Here is a 14255-nt window from a genome sequence, read left to right on the forward strand (position 1 = left end):
TCATTTTATCCTCTCGAAATCCTCGAGGACAAAAGCTTCTCTCGAATGTGTACTTTCATGGCATCCCCCCATATCTGATTCTGGTTACCCCGTGGTTATATTGACAACAGTGCTTCCAACTAATTTGGCCTTTCTTACGATTTTCAGATGAGCAAGGGTGAACTTGCTTCTTTCATTGTATCCTCTGGGCATCCCACATCCCAAGTTAGACCCATGCTTGTCTGGAATCATACACCTCATCGTCGGGCCGCTGGTGGCGAGAGGACTCAAGGCGGCAGCATGTCGCCCTCTCAGGCTCCATCGCTCCATTCTTCCGCCCCTCAGAGGGATGTCTACGCACTAGGGGTGGCTGATTCACCGCACTAGGGTGGGCTGATTCACCGCACTAGCTTGGGCCCTAAAAACTAGGCAGCATTACAATCACCCGCCTCAATCGGCAAATCTTATTCTCCCAATGGTATGAGGGATACCATGGGCCAACTCTGCGGGCCTTACCAACATCTCCGCCATCCGGCTATACAAGCACAAGAACGGCGCAGCATCAAAGCAGGGAGAGTTGTACCTGTACCTAATTTAACCAAGATAACAATCCATTTACTCAACTAAACCATAGGACTAGAATCTATGTTACCTTCTTAAGAAAACAATCCTTTTCACAAAGATTTTAGCATTTCAACTTGAGATTACGATAAAACATTCTTTATTAAGGTATATGCTGTTGTTTAAAAGAATACAAACTTTAACTAGTAAATCAATCAAATAGATCACTATTAACAATTAATAGAGAAGCCGAGGCCATACCTCAACCCCTAAGAATGATATATAATTGTAAAACAAAAAAATATATATATATACCTTACAGAAATTTATATTTATATACCTTACAGAAATTTATCGTTTATCGTTGCCTTTGCTCGTTAACAAGAGCTTTAGAACTTGACATAAGAGAATAGAGTCTTCTAATACCTTCTCTTACGATTGAAATCATCCGATCATCCCCAAGATTTATCTCCTCTTACTCGTACTGTGACTTTTCTCTCTTTCGAAGGTCTATGGCAAAATAGCCTTCTCTTGCAAGGCTACGGCATACTATTCTTTATTTAAAAGAAAAGCTATGGAGTTATGGTCTCTTCCTCCGAAAGACCACAGCAATCTAACCTTCTCTTCTAACATATTAGATAAGAATGAAGGGATATATATACATCTCAAGCTCTAGGATTACCTTGAGGCTACTTGTTGTCGTCTTACAGTTTTTCTTGCGTAGAGACCTTGACAGAAGCAGCAAACTGTTTCGGCCATAAATCTGTGATAAGAACTCAGAATATACTCGTATAATCGGTCAAAAGAACCGGAAGGCATCTAGTCTACAAGCCACCGCGGCGCGGGTAGAATAGGCAAAAACGTCTGTATATAGCTGCAAACATGCCATGTTTAGAAACGCGTTGCTTTTCCTCATTTTTAGTATGCATGGACTCTAAATATGTAAAAGTACTCTAAATATGACCTCTTATCACCTAAATTCGAATTTCTATTTTTGGAGATACTTATCTCTTAATAGAACTATTCTTGTCTTCTTATTTCTTTTAGGATTTTTGGAGCTAATATTTTTATTCTAACACTTTCCTAATGTTTCTAGCCTTATTGCCTCACTCTTCTCTGAGTGCACTCTCTTTCCTTATTGAAATCTATAATAAAGGAGACACATACAGTGTCCCTTAAAGAGTCTCTTATTTCATGTGTTTGGCTCGTTTTGTTGTGCCTCCAAAATATCTTTATTATTCCAAAGTTAATTGGCCTAATTATCCTAATTTCATGCATCCATATACCTCTTATATGATATGAACCTTCAAATTCCTTATTCTATACCCCCATGTAATATGGTACTTCACAATTGTCATGGAAAAACGTAAGGGAATCAATCCTTTATGCAAGCTAACCTATGATAGCAATTTCATAATCTTAGTATCATCTTGTAGAATACCTCTATTCATCATGCACATTACTTCACATGAATCTTGCACCAATCCTCTCCTATTTACTCACAGAAATACTTGTTGAATTCGGTTATCTTTAACCCTGCTATCCCTATTTCTTGACCTAATTTTGCTCTAGCTCATGATTCCTTGTAGCCAAGGGTGGGCTTGATGTTCCTCTCTTGGATTAGGGGACCTCTTCACGATTAACATGGAAGGTCTCGTGTCCTTCTCTCGACACTTTCTATATAAAAAAACTTTATCATAGCCTCTGGCTATAATTATGGCTTCTGAAATAGAGGATGGTTTTGCATTCTTGACGAGGTTATTCAATGGTAGATTAAGCTTTTAAATGAATCGATGGAGAAGAGTTATCTCATCCATCTCTAGAGCAAATTGGAGAAGTTTAACAAAAGTTTGGTGGTATTCTTTTAGGGTCTTCCTTTCTTGGGTTAGCTCCAAAAATTCATTCATTTTATCCTCTCGAAATCCTCTCGGACAAAACCTTCTCTCGAATGTGTACTTTCATGGCATCCCCCCATAACTAATTCTGGTTACCCCGTGGTTAGATTGACAACAGTGCTTCCAACTAATTTGGCCTTTCTTACGATTTTCAGATGAGCAAGGGTGAACTTGCTTCTTTCATTGTATCCTCTGGGCATCCCACATCCCAAGTTAGACCCATGCTTGTCTGGAATCATACACCTCATCGTCGGGCCGATGGTGTTGGCGAGAGGACTCAAGGCGGCAGCATGTCGCCCTCTCAGGCTCCATCGCTCCATTCTTCCGCCCCTCAGAGGGATGTCTACGCACTAGGGGTGGCTGATTCACCGCACTAGGGTGGGCTGATTCACCGCACTAGCTTGGGCCCTAAAAACTAGGCAGCATCACAATCACCCGCCTCAATCGGCAAATCTTATTCTCCCAATGGTATGAGGGATACCATGGGCCAACTCTGCGGGCCTTACCAACATCTCCGCCATCCGGCTATACAAGCACAAGAACGGCGCAGCATCAAAGCAGGGAGAGTTGTACCTGTACCTAATTTAACCAAGATAACAATCCATTTACTCAACTAAACCATAGGACTAGAATCTATGTTACCTTCTTAAGAAAACAATCCTTTTCACAAAGATTTTAGCATTTCAACTTGAGATTACGATAAGACATTCTTTATTAAGGCATATGCTGTTGTTTAAAAGAATACAAACTTTAACTAGTAAATCAATCAAATAGATCACTATTAACAATTAATAGAGAAGCCGAGGCCATACCTCAACCCCTAAGAATGATATATAATTGTAAAACAAAAAAAATATATATATATACCTTACAGAAATTTATCGTTTATCGTTGCCTTTGCTCGTTAACAAGAGCTTTAGAACTTGACATAAGAGAATAGAGTCTTCTAATACCTTCTCTTACGATTGAAATCATCCGATCATCCCCAAGATTTATCTCCTCTTACTCGTACTGTGACTTTTCTCTCTTTCGAAGATCTATGGCAAAATAGCCTTCTCTTGCAAGGCTACGGCATACTATTCTTTATTTAAAAGAAAAGCTATGGAGTTATGGTCTCTTCCTCCGAAAGACCACAGCAATCTAACCTTCTCTTCTAACATATTAGATAAGAATGAAGGGATATATATACATCTCAAGCTCTAGGATTACCTTGAGGCTACTTGTTGTCGTCTTACAGTTTTTCTTGCGTAGAGGCTTGATAGAAGCAGCAAACTGTTTCGGCCATAAATCTCTGATAAGAACTCAGAATATACTCGTATAATCGGTCAAAAGAACCGGAAGACATCTACTCTACAAGCCACCGCGGCGCGGGTAGAATAGGCAAAAACGTCTGTATATAGCTGCAAACATGCCATCTTTAGAAACGCGTTGCTTTTCCTCATTTTTAGTATGCATGGACTCTAAATATGTAAAAGTACTCTAAATATGACCTCTTATCACCTAAATTCGAATTTCTATTTTTGGAGATACTTATCTCTTAATAGAACTATTCTTGTCTTCTTATTTCTTTTAGGATTTTTGGAGCTAATATTTTTATTCTAACACTCTCCTAATGTTTCTAGCCTTATTGCCTCACTCTTCTCTGAGTGCACTCTCTTTTCTTATTGAAATCTATAATAAAGGAGACACATACAGTGTCCCTTAAAGAGTCCCTTATTTCATGTGTTTGGCTCGTTTTGTTGTGCCTCCAAAATATCTTTATTATTCCAAAGTTAAATGGCCTAATTATCCTAATTTCATGCATCCATATACCTCTTATATGATATGAACCTTCAAATTCCTTATTCTATACCCCCATGTAATATGGTACTTCACAATTGTCATGGAAAAACGTAAGGGAATCAATCCTTTATGCAAGCTAACCTATGATAGCAATTTCATAATCTTAGTATCATCTTGTAGAATACCTCTATTCATCATGCACATTACTTCACATGAATCTTGCACCAATCCTCTCCTATTTACTCACAGAAATTCTTGTTGAATTCGGTTATCTTTAACCCTGCTATCCCTATTTCTTGACCTAATTTTGCTCTAGCTCATGATTCCTTGTAGCCAAGGGTGGGCTTGATGTTCCTCTCTTGGATTAGGGGACCTCTTCACGATTAACATGGAAGGTCTCGTGTCCTTCTCTCGACACTTTCTATATAAAAAAACTTTATCATAGCCTCTGGCTATAATTATGGCTTCTGAAATAGAGGATGGTTTTGCATTCTTGACGAGGTTATTCAATGGTAGATTAAGCTTTTAAATGAATCGATGGAGAAGAGTTATCTCATCCATCTCTAGAGCAAATTGGAGAAGTTTAACAAAAGTTTGGTGGTATTCTTTTAGGGTCTTCTTTTCTTGGGTTAGCTCCAAAAATTCATTCATTTTATCCTCTCGAAATCCTCTCGGACAAAACCTTCTCTCGAATGTGTACTTTCATGGCATCCCCCCATAACTAATTCTGGTTCCCCTGTGGTTAGATTGACAAGAGTGCTTCCAACTAATTTGGCCTTTCTTACGATTTTCAGATGAGCAAGGGTGAACTTGCTTCTTTCATTGTATCCTCTGGGCATCCCACATCCCAAGTTAGACCCATGCTTGTCTGGAATCATACACCTCATCGTCGGGCCGCTGGTGTTGGCGAGAGGACTCAAGGCGGCAGCATGTCGCCCTCTCAGGCTCCATCGCTCCATTCTTCCGCCCCTCAGAGGCATGTCTACGCACTAGGGGTGGCTGATTCACCGCACTAGGGTGGGCTGATTCACCGCACTAGCTTGGGCCCTAAAAACTAGGCAGCATCACAATCACCCGCCTCAATCGGCAAATCTTATTCTCCCAATGGTATGAGGGATACCATGGGCCAACTCTGCGGGCCTTACCAACATCTCCGCCATCCGGCTATACAAGCACAAGAACGGCGCAGCATCAAAGCAGGGAGAGTTGTACCTGTACCTAATTTAACCAAGATAACAATCCATTTACTCAACTAAACCATAGGACTAGAATCTATGTTACCTTCTTAAGAAAACAATCCTTTTCACAAAGATTTTAGCATTTCAACTTGAGATTACGATAAGACATTCTTTATTAAGGCATATGCTGTTGTTTAAAAGAATACAAACTTTAACTAGTAAATCAATCAAATAGATCACTATTAACAATTAATAGAGAAGCCGAGGCCATACCTCAACCCCTAAGAATGATATATAATTGTAAAACAAAAAAATATATATATATACCTTACAGAAATTTATCGTTTATCGTTGCCTTTGCTCGTTAACAAGAGCTTTAGAACTTGACATAAGAGAATAGAGTCTTCTAATACCTTCTCTTACGATTGAAATCATCCGATCATCCCCAAGATTTATCTCCTCTTACTCGTACTGTGACTTTTCTCTCTTTCGAAGGTCTATGGCAAAATAGCCTTCTCTTGCAAGGCTACGGCATACTATTCTTTATTTAAAAGAAAAGCTATGGAGTTCTGGTCTCTTCCTCCGAAAGACCACAGCAATCTAACCTTCTCTTCTAACATATTAGATAAGAATGAAGGGATATATATACATCTCAAGCTCTAGGATTACCTTGAGGCTACTTGTTGTCGTCTTACAGTTTTTCTTGCGTAGAGACCTTGACAGAAGCAGCAAACTGTTTCGGCCATAAATCTCTGATAAGAACTCAGAATATACTCGTATAATCGGTCAAAAGAACCGGAAGACATCTACTCTACAAGCCACCGCGGCGCGGGTAGAATAGGCAAAAACGTCTGTATATAGCTGCAAACATGCCATCTTTAGAAACGCGTTGCTTTTCCTCATTTTTAGTATGCATGGACTCTAAATATGTAAAAGTACTCTAAATATGACCTCTTATCACCTAAATTCGAATTTCTATTTTTGGAGATACTTATCTCTTAATAGAACTATTCTTGTCTTCTTATTTCTTTTAGGATTTTTGGAGCTAATATTTTTATTCTAACACTTTCCTAATGTTTCTAGCGTTATTGCCTCACTCTTCTCTGAGTGCACTCTCTTTCCTTATTGAAATCTATAATAAAGGAGACACATACAGTGTCCCTTAAAGAGTCCCTTATTTCATGTGCTTGGCTCGTTTTGTTGTGCCTCCAAAATATCTTTATTATTCCAAAGTTAAATGGCCTAATTATCCTAATTTCATGCATCCATATACCTCTTATATGATATGAACCTTCAAATTCCTTATTCTATACCCCCATGTAATATGGTACTTCACAATTGTCATGGAAAAACGTAAGGGAATCAATCCTTTATGCAAGCTAACCTATGATAGCAATTTCATAATCTTAGTATCATCTTGTAGAATACCTCTATTCATCATGCACATTACTTCACATGAATCTTGCACCAATCCTCTCCTATTTACTCACAGAAATACTTGTTGAATTCGGTTATCTTTAACCCTGCTATCCCTATTTCTTGACCTAATTTTGCTCTAGCTCATGATTCCTTGTAGCCAAGGGTGGGCTTGATGTTCCTCTCTTGGATTAGGGGACCTCTTCACGATTAACATGGAAGGTCTCGTGTCCTTCTCTCGACACTTTCTATATAAAAAAACTTTATCATAGCCTCTGGCTATAATTATGGCTTCTGAAATAGAGGATGGTTTTGCATTCTTGACGAGGTTATTCAATGGTAGATTAAGCTTTTAAATGAATCGATGGAGAAGAGTTATCTCATCCATCTCTAGAGCAAATTGGAGAAGTTTAACAAAAGTTTGGTGGTATTCTTTTAGGGTCTTCCTTTCTTGGGTTAGCTCCAAAAATTCATTCATTTTATCCTCTCAAAATCCTCTCGGACAAAACCTTCTCTCGAATGTGTACTTTCATGGCATCCCCCCATAACTAATTCTGGTTCCCCCGTGGTTAGATTGACAAGAGTGCTTCCAACTAATTTGGCCTTTCTTACGATTTTCAGATGAGCAAGGGTGAACTTGCTTCTTTCATTGTATCCTCTGGGCATCCCACATCCCAAGTTAGACCCATGCTTGTCTGGAATCATACACCTCATCGTCGGGCCGCTGGTGGCGAGAGGACTCAAGGCGGCAGCATGTCGCCCTCTCAGGATCCATCGCTCCATTCTTCCGCCCCTCAGAGGGATGTCTACGCACTAGGGGTGGCTGATTCACCGCACTAGGGTGGGCTGATTCACCGCACTAGCTTGGGCCCTAAAAACTAGGCAGCATCACAATCACCCGCCTCAATCGGCAAATCTTATTCTCCCAATGGTATGAGGGATACCATGGGCCAACTTTCCCGGCCTTACCAACATCTCCGCCATCCGGCTATACAAGCACAAGAACGGCGCAGCATCAAAGCAGGGAGAGTTGTACCTGTACCTAATTTAACCAAGATAACAATCCATTTACTCAACTAAACCATAGGACTAGAATCTATGTTACCTTCTTAAGAAAACAATCCTTTTCACAAAGATTTTAGCATTTCAACTTGAGATTACGATAAGACATTCTTTATTAAGGTATATGCTGTTGTCCCTTAAAGAGTGACACATACAGTGTCCCTTAAAGAGTCCCTTATTTCATGTGTTTGGCTCGTTTTGTTGTGCCTCCAAAATATCTTTATTATTCCAAAGTTAATTGGCCTAATTATCCTAATTTCATGCATCCATATACCTCTTATATGATATGAACCTTCAAATTCCTTATTCTATACCCCCATGTAATATGGTACTTCACAATTGTCATGGAAAAACGTAGAGGAATCAATCCTTTATGCAAGCTAACCTATGATAGCAATTTCATAATCTTAGTATCATCTTGTAGAATACCTCTATTCATCATGCACATTACTTCACATGAATCTTGCACCAATCCTCTCCTATTTACTCACAGAAATGCTTGTTGAATTTGGTTTTCTTTAACCCTGCTATCCCTATTTCTTGACCTAATTTTGCTCTAGCTCATGATTCCTTGTAGCCACGGGTGGGCTTGATGTTCCTCTCTTGGATTAGGGGACCTCTTCACGATTAACATGGAAGGTCTCGTGTCCTTCTCTCGACACTTTCTATATAAAAAAACTTTATCATAGCCTCTGGCTATAATTATGGCTTCTGAAATAGAGGATGGTTTTGCATTCTTGACGAGGTTATTCAATGGTAGATTAAGCTTTTAAATAAATCGATGGAGAAGAGTTACCTCATCCATCTCTAGAGCAAATTGGAGAAGTTTAACAAAAGTTTGGTGGTATTCTTTTAGGGTCTTCCTTTCTTGGGTTAGCTCCAAAAATTCATTCATTTTATCCTCTCGAAATCCTCGAGGACAAAACCTTCTCTCGAATGTGTACTTTCATGGCATGGCATCCCCCCATATCTGATTCTGGTTCCCCCGTGGTTAGATTGACAACAGTGCTTCCAACTAATTTGGACGTTCTTACGATTTTTAGATGAACAAGGGTGAACTTGCTTCTTTCATTGTATCCTCTGGGAATCCCACATCCCAAGTTAGACCCATGTTTGTGTGGAATCATACACCTCATCGTCGGGCCGCTGGTGGCGAGAGGACTCAAGGCGACAGCATGTCACCCTCTCAGGCTCCATCGCTCCATTCTTCCGCCCCTCAGAGGGATGTCTACGCACTAGGGGTGGCTGATTCACCGCACTAGGGTGGGCTGATTCACCGCACTAGCTTGGGCCCTAAAAACTAGGCAGCATCACAATCACCCGCCTCAATCGGCAAATCTTATTCTCCCAATGGTATGAGGGATACCATGGGCCAACTCTCCGGGCCTTACCAACATCTCCGCCATCCGGCTATACAAGCACAAGAACGGCGCAGCATCAAAGCAGGGAGAGTTGTACCTGTACCTAATTTAACCAAGATAACAATCCATTTACTCAACTAAACCATAGGACTAGAATCTATGTTACCTTCTTAAGAAAACAATCCTTTTCACAAAGATTTTAGCATTTCAACTTGAGATTACGATAAAACATTCTTTATTAAGGTATATGCTGTTGTTTAAAAGAATACAAACTTTAACTAGTAAATCAATCAAATAGATCACTATTAACAATTAATAGAGAAGCCGAGGCCATACCTCAACCCCTAAGAATGATATATAATTGTAAAACAAAAAAATATATATATATACCTTACAGAAATTTATATTTATATACCTTACAGAAATTTATCGTTTATCGTTGCCTTTGCTCGTTAACAAGAGCTTTAGAACTTGACATAAGAGAATAGAGTCTTCTAATACCTTCTCTTACGATTGAAATCATCCGATCATCCCCAAGATTTATCTCCTCTTACTCGTACTGTGACTTTTCTCTCTTTCGAAGGTCTATGGCAAAATAGCCTTCTCTTGCAAGGCTACGGCATACTATTCTTTATTTAAAAGAAAAGCTATGGAGTTATGGTCTCTTCCTCCGAAAGACCACAGCAATCTAACCTTCTCTTCTAACATATTAGATAAGAATGAAGGGATATATATACATCTCAAGCTCTAGGATTACCTTGAGGCTACTTGTTGTCGTCTTACAGTTTTTCTTGCGTAGAGACCTTGACAGAAGCAGCAAACTGTTTCGGCCATAAATCTGTGATAAGAACTCAGAATATACTCGTATAATCGGTCAAAAGAACCGGAAGGCATCTAGTCTACAAGCCACCGCGGCGCGGGTAGAATAGGCAAAAACGTCTGTATATAGCTGCAAACATGCCATCTTTAGAAACGCGTTGCTTTTCCTCATTTTTAGTATGCATGGACTCTAAATATGTAAAAGTACTCTAAATATGACCTCTTATCACCTAAATTCGAATTTCTATTTTTGGAGATACTTATCTCTTAATAGAACTATTCTTGTCTTCTTATTTCTTTTTGGATTTTTGGAGCTAATATTTTTATTCTAACACTTTCCTAATGTTTCTAGCCTTATTGCCTCACTCTTCTCTGAGTGCACTCTCTTTCCTTATTGAAATCTATAATAAAGGAGACACATACAGTGTCCCTTAAAGAGTCCCTTATTTCATGTGTTTGGCTCGTTTTGTTGTGCCTCCAAAATATCTTTATTATTCCAAAGTTAATTGGCCTAATTATCCTAATTTCATGCATCCATATACCTCTTATATGATATGAACCTTCAAATTCCTTATTCTATACCCCCATGTAATATGGTACTTCACAATTGTCATGGAAAAACGTAAGGGAATCAATCCTTTATGCAAGCTAACCTATGATAGCAATTTCATAATCTTAGTATCATCTTGTAGAATACCTCTATTCATCATGCACATTACTTCACATGAATCTTGCACCAATCCTCTCCTATTTACTCACAGAAATACTTGTTGAATTCGGTTATCTTTAACCCTGCTATCCCTATTTCTTGACCTAATTTTGCTCTAGCTCATGATTCCTTGTAGCCAAGGGTGGGCTTGATGTTCCTCTCTTGGATTAGGGGACCTCTTCACGATTAACATGGAAGGTCTCGTGTCCTTCTCTCGACACTTTCTATATAAAAAAACTTTATCATAGCCTCTGGCTATAATTATGGCTTCTGAAATAGAGGATGGTTTTGCATTCTTGACGAGGTTATTCAATGGTAGATTAAGCTTTTAAATGAATCGATGGAGAAGAGTTATCTCATCCATCTCTAGAGCAAATTGGAGAAGTTTAACAAAAGTTTGGTGGTATTCTTTTAGGGTCTTCCTTTCTTGGGTTAGCTCCAAAAATTCATTCATTTTATCCTCTCGAAATCCTCGAGGACAAAACCTTCTCTCGAATGTGTACTTTCATGGCATGGCATCCCCCCATATCTGATTCTGGTTCCCCCGTGGTTAGATTGACAACAGTGCTTCCAACTAATTTGGACGTTCTTACGATTTTTAGATGAACAAGGGTGAACTTGCTTCTTTCATTGTATCCTCTGGGAATCCCACATCCCAAGTTAGACCCATGTTTGTGTGGAATCATACACCTCATCGTCGGGCCGCTGGTGGCGAGAGGACTCAAGGCGGCAGCATGTCGCCCTCTCAGGCTCCATCGCTCCATTCTTCCGCCCCTCAGAGGGATGTCTACGCACCAGGGGTGGCTGATTCACCGCACTAGGGTGGGCTGATTCACCGCACTAGCTTGGGCCCTAAAAACTAGGCAGCATCACAATCACCCGCCTCAATCGGCAAATCTTATTCTCCCAATGGTATGAGGGATACCATGGGCCAACTCTCCGGGCCTTACCAACATCTCCGCCATCCGGCTATACAAGCACAAGAACGGCGCAGCATCAAAGCGCAGGGAGAGTTGTACCTGTACCTAATTTAACCAAGATAACAATCCATTTACTCAACTAAACCATAGGACTAGAATCTATGTTACCTTCTTAAGAAAACAATCCTTTTCACAAAGATTTTAGCATTTCAACTTGAGATTATGATAAGACATTCTTTATTAAGGCATATGCTGTTGTTTAAAAGAATACAAACTTTAACTAGTAAATCAATCAAATAGATCACTATTAACAATTAATAGAGAAGCCGAGGCCATACCTCAACCCCTAAGAATGATATATAATTGTAAAACAAAAAAAATATATATATATACCTTACAGAAATTTATCGTTTATCGTTGCCTTTGCTCGTTAACAAGAGCTTTAGAACTTGACATAAGAGAATAGAGTCTTCTAATACCTTCTCTTACGATTGAAATCATCCGATCATCCCCAAGATTTATCTCCTCTTACTCGTACTGTGACTTTTCTCTCTTTCGAAGATCTATGGCAAAATAGCCTTCTCTTGCAAGGCTACGGCATACTATTCTTTATTTAAAAGAAAAGCTATGGAGTTATGGTCTCTTCCTCCGAAAGACCACAGCAATCTAACCTTCTCTTCTAACATATTAGATAAGAATGAAGGGATATATATACATCTCAAGCTCTAGGATTACCTTGAGGCTACTTGTTGTCGTCTTACAGTTTTTCTTGCGTAGAGGCTTGATAGAAGCAGCAAACTGTTTCGGCCATAAATCTCTGATAAGAACTCAGAATATACTCGTATAATCGGTCAAAAGAACCGGAAGACATCTACTCTACAAGCCACCGCGGCGCGGGTAGAATAGGCAAAAACGTCTGTATATAGCTGCAAACATGCCATCTTTAGAAACGCGTTGCTTTTCCTCATTTTTAGTATGCATGGACTCTAAATATGTAAAAGTACTCTAAATATGACCTCTTATCACCTAAATTCGAATTTCTATTTTTGGAGATACTTATCTCTTAATAGAACTATTCTTGTCTTCTTATTTCTTTTAGGATTTTTGGAGCTAATATTTTTATTCTAACACTCTCCTAATGTTTCTAGCCTTATTGCCTCACTCTTCTCTGAGTGCACTCTCTTTCCTTATTGAAATCTATAATAAAGGAGACACATACAGTGTCCCTTAAAGAGTCCCTTATTTCATGTGCTTGGCTCGTTTTGTTGTGCCTCCAAAATATCTTTATTATTCCAAAGTTAAATGGCCTAATTATCCTAATTTCATGCATCCATATACCTCTTATATGATATGAACCTTCAAATTCCTTATTCTATACCCCCATGTAATATGGTACTTCACAATTGTCATGGAAAAACGTAAGGGAATCAATCCTTTATGCAAGCTAACCTATGATAGCAATTTCATAATCTTAGTATCATCTTGTAGAATACCTCTATTCATCATGCACATTACTTCACATGAATCTTGCACCAATCCTCTCCTATTTACTCACAGAAATTCTTGTTGAATTGGGTTATCTTTAACCCTGCTATCCCTATTTCTTGACCTAATTTTGCTCTAGCTCATGATTCCTTGTAGCCAAGGGTGGGCTTGATGTTCCTCTCTTGGATTAGGGGACCTCTTCACGATTAACATGGAAGGTCTCGTGTCCTTCTCTCGACACTTTCTATATAAAAAAACTTTATCATAGCCTCTGGCTATAATTATGGCTTCTGAAATAGAGGATGGTTTTGCATTCTTGACGAGGTTATTCAATGGTAGATTAAGCTTTTAAATGAATCGATGGAGAAGAGTTATCTCATCCATCTCTAGAGCAAATTGGAGAAGTTTAACAAAAGTTTGGTGGTATTCTTTTAGGGTCTTCGGGTTGTTGCAAGATCAGGGTATCCAGTTTTGTCCAGTTTATGCAGAACTGGGACATAGCTTGGAGAGCAAATTTTGGGGGGCAAGGTACTTAAAATTAGATCAAGCAAATAATAAAAAATACACTTGCCCTTAAATTAACCTAATATAACTTAAATTAATATAAATTAGTCTAATTAATCAAAATTAATCAAAAATATGATGAAATAATAAACAAATGATCTTTCCATACTTAGAGTGATCCAATTTATTTTTCCATAGATGCACCATTACAAGTACACTAGTCCCTATAGGTTTTAGATGATTCACATCAAAAATGTAATTTTACTAATTAGATTATTAATATTTGCAGGCCTTCTGATAGTCTGGAAGAATTTTGAAAAAGAGATCATTAAAAATCCAACCATTGGATTTGTAATTTTTACTAACCACCACATTCTACTAATGTCTTAGTATCTATCCACTCTTTTGATCTACAAGATTGAGGATTTTAAGTGGTAGCTATTGTGGGTACAAAAACAGGCGTATATTATAACACTTTAGAGACCTTGAAATATTTAAAGAAAATAGACAAATATCTTAAAATTTTCTTGAAAAATCAAGTTAAGCTCCATATTATGTGAAGATCTAAGGTACAAAGTGGGAAT

Source organism: Cibotium barometz, chromosome 46 (genome assembly GCF_041138505.1).
Source record: "Cibotium barometz isolate CiBa-2024 chromosome 46, ASM4113850v1, whole genome shotgun sequence".
Taxonomy (NCBI): Eukaryota; Viridiplantae; Streptophyta; class Polypodiopsida; order Cyatheales; family Cibotiaceae; genus Cibotium; species Cibotium barometz.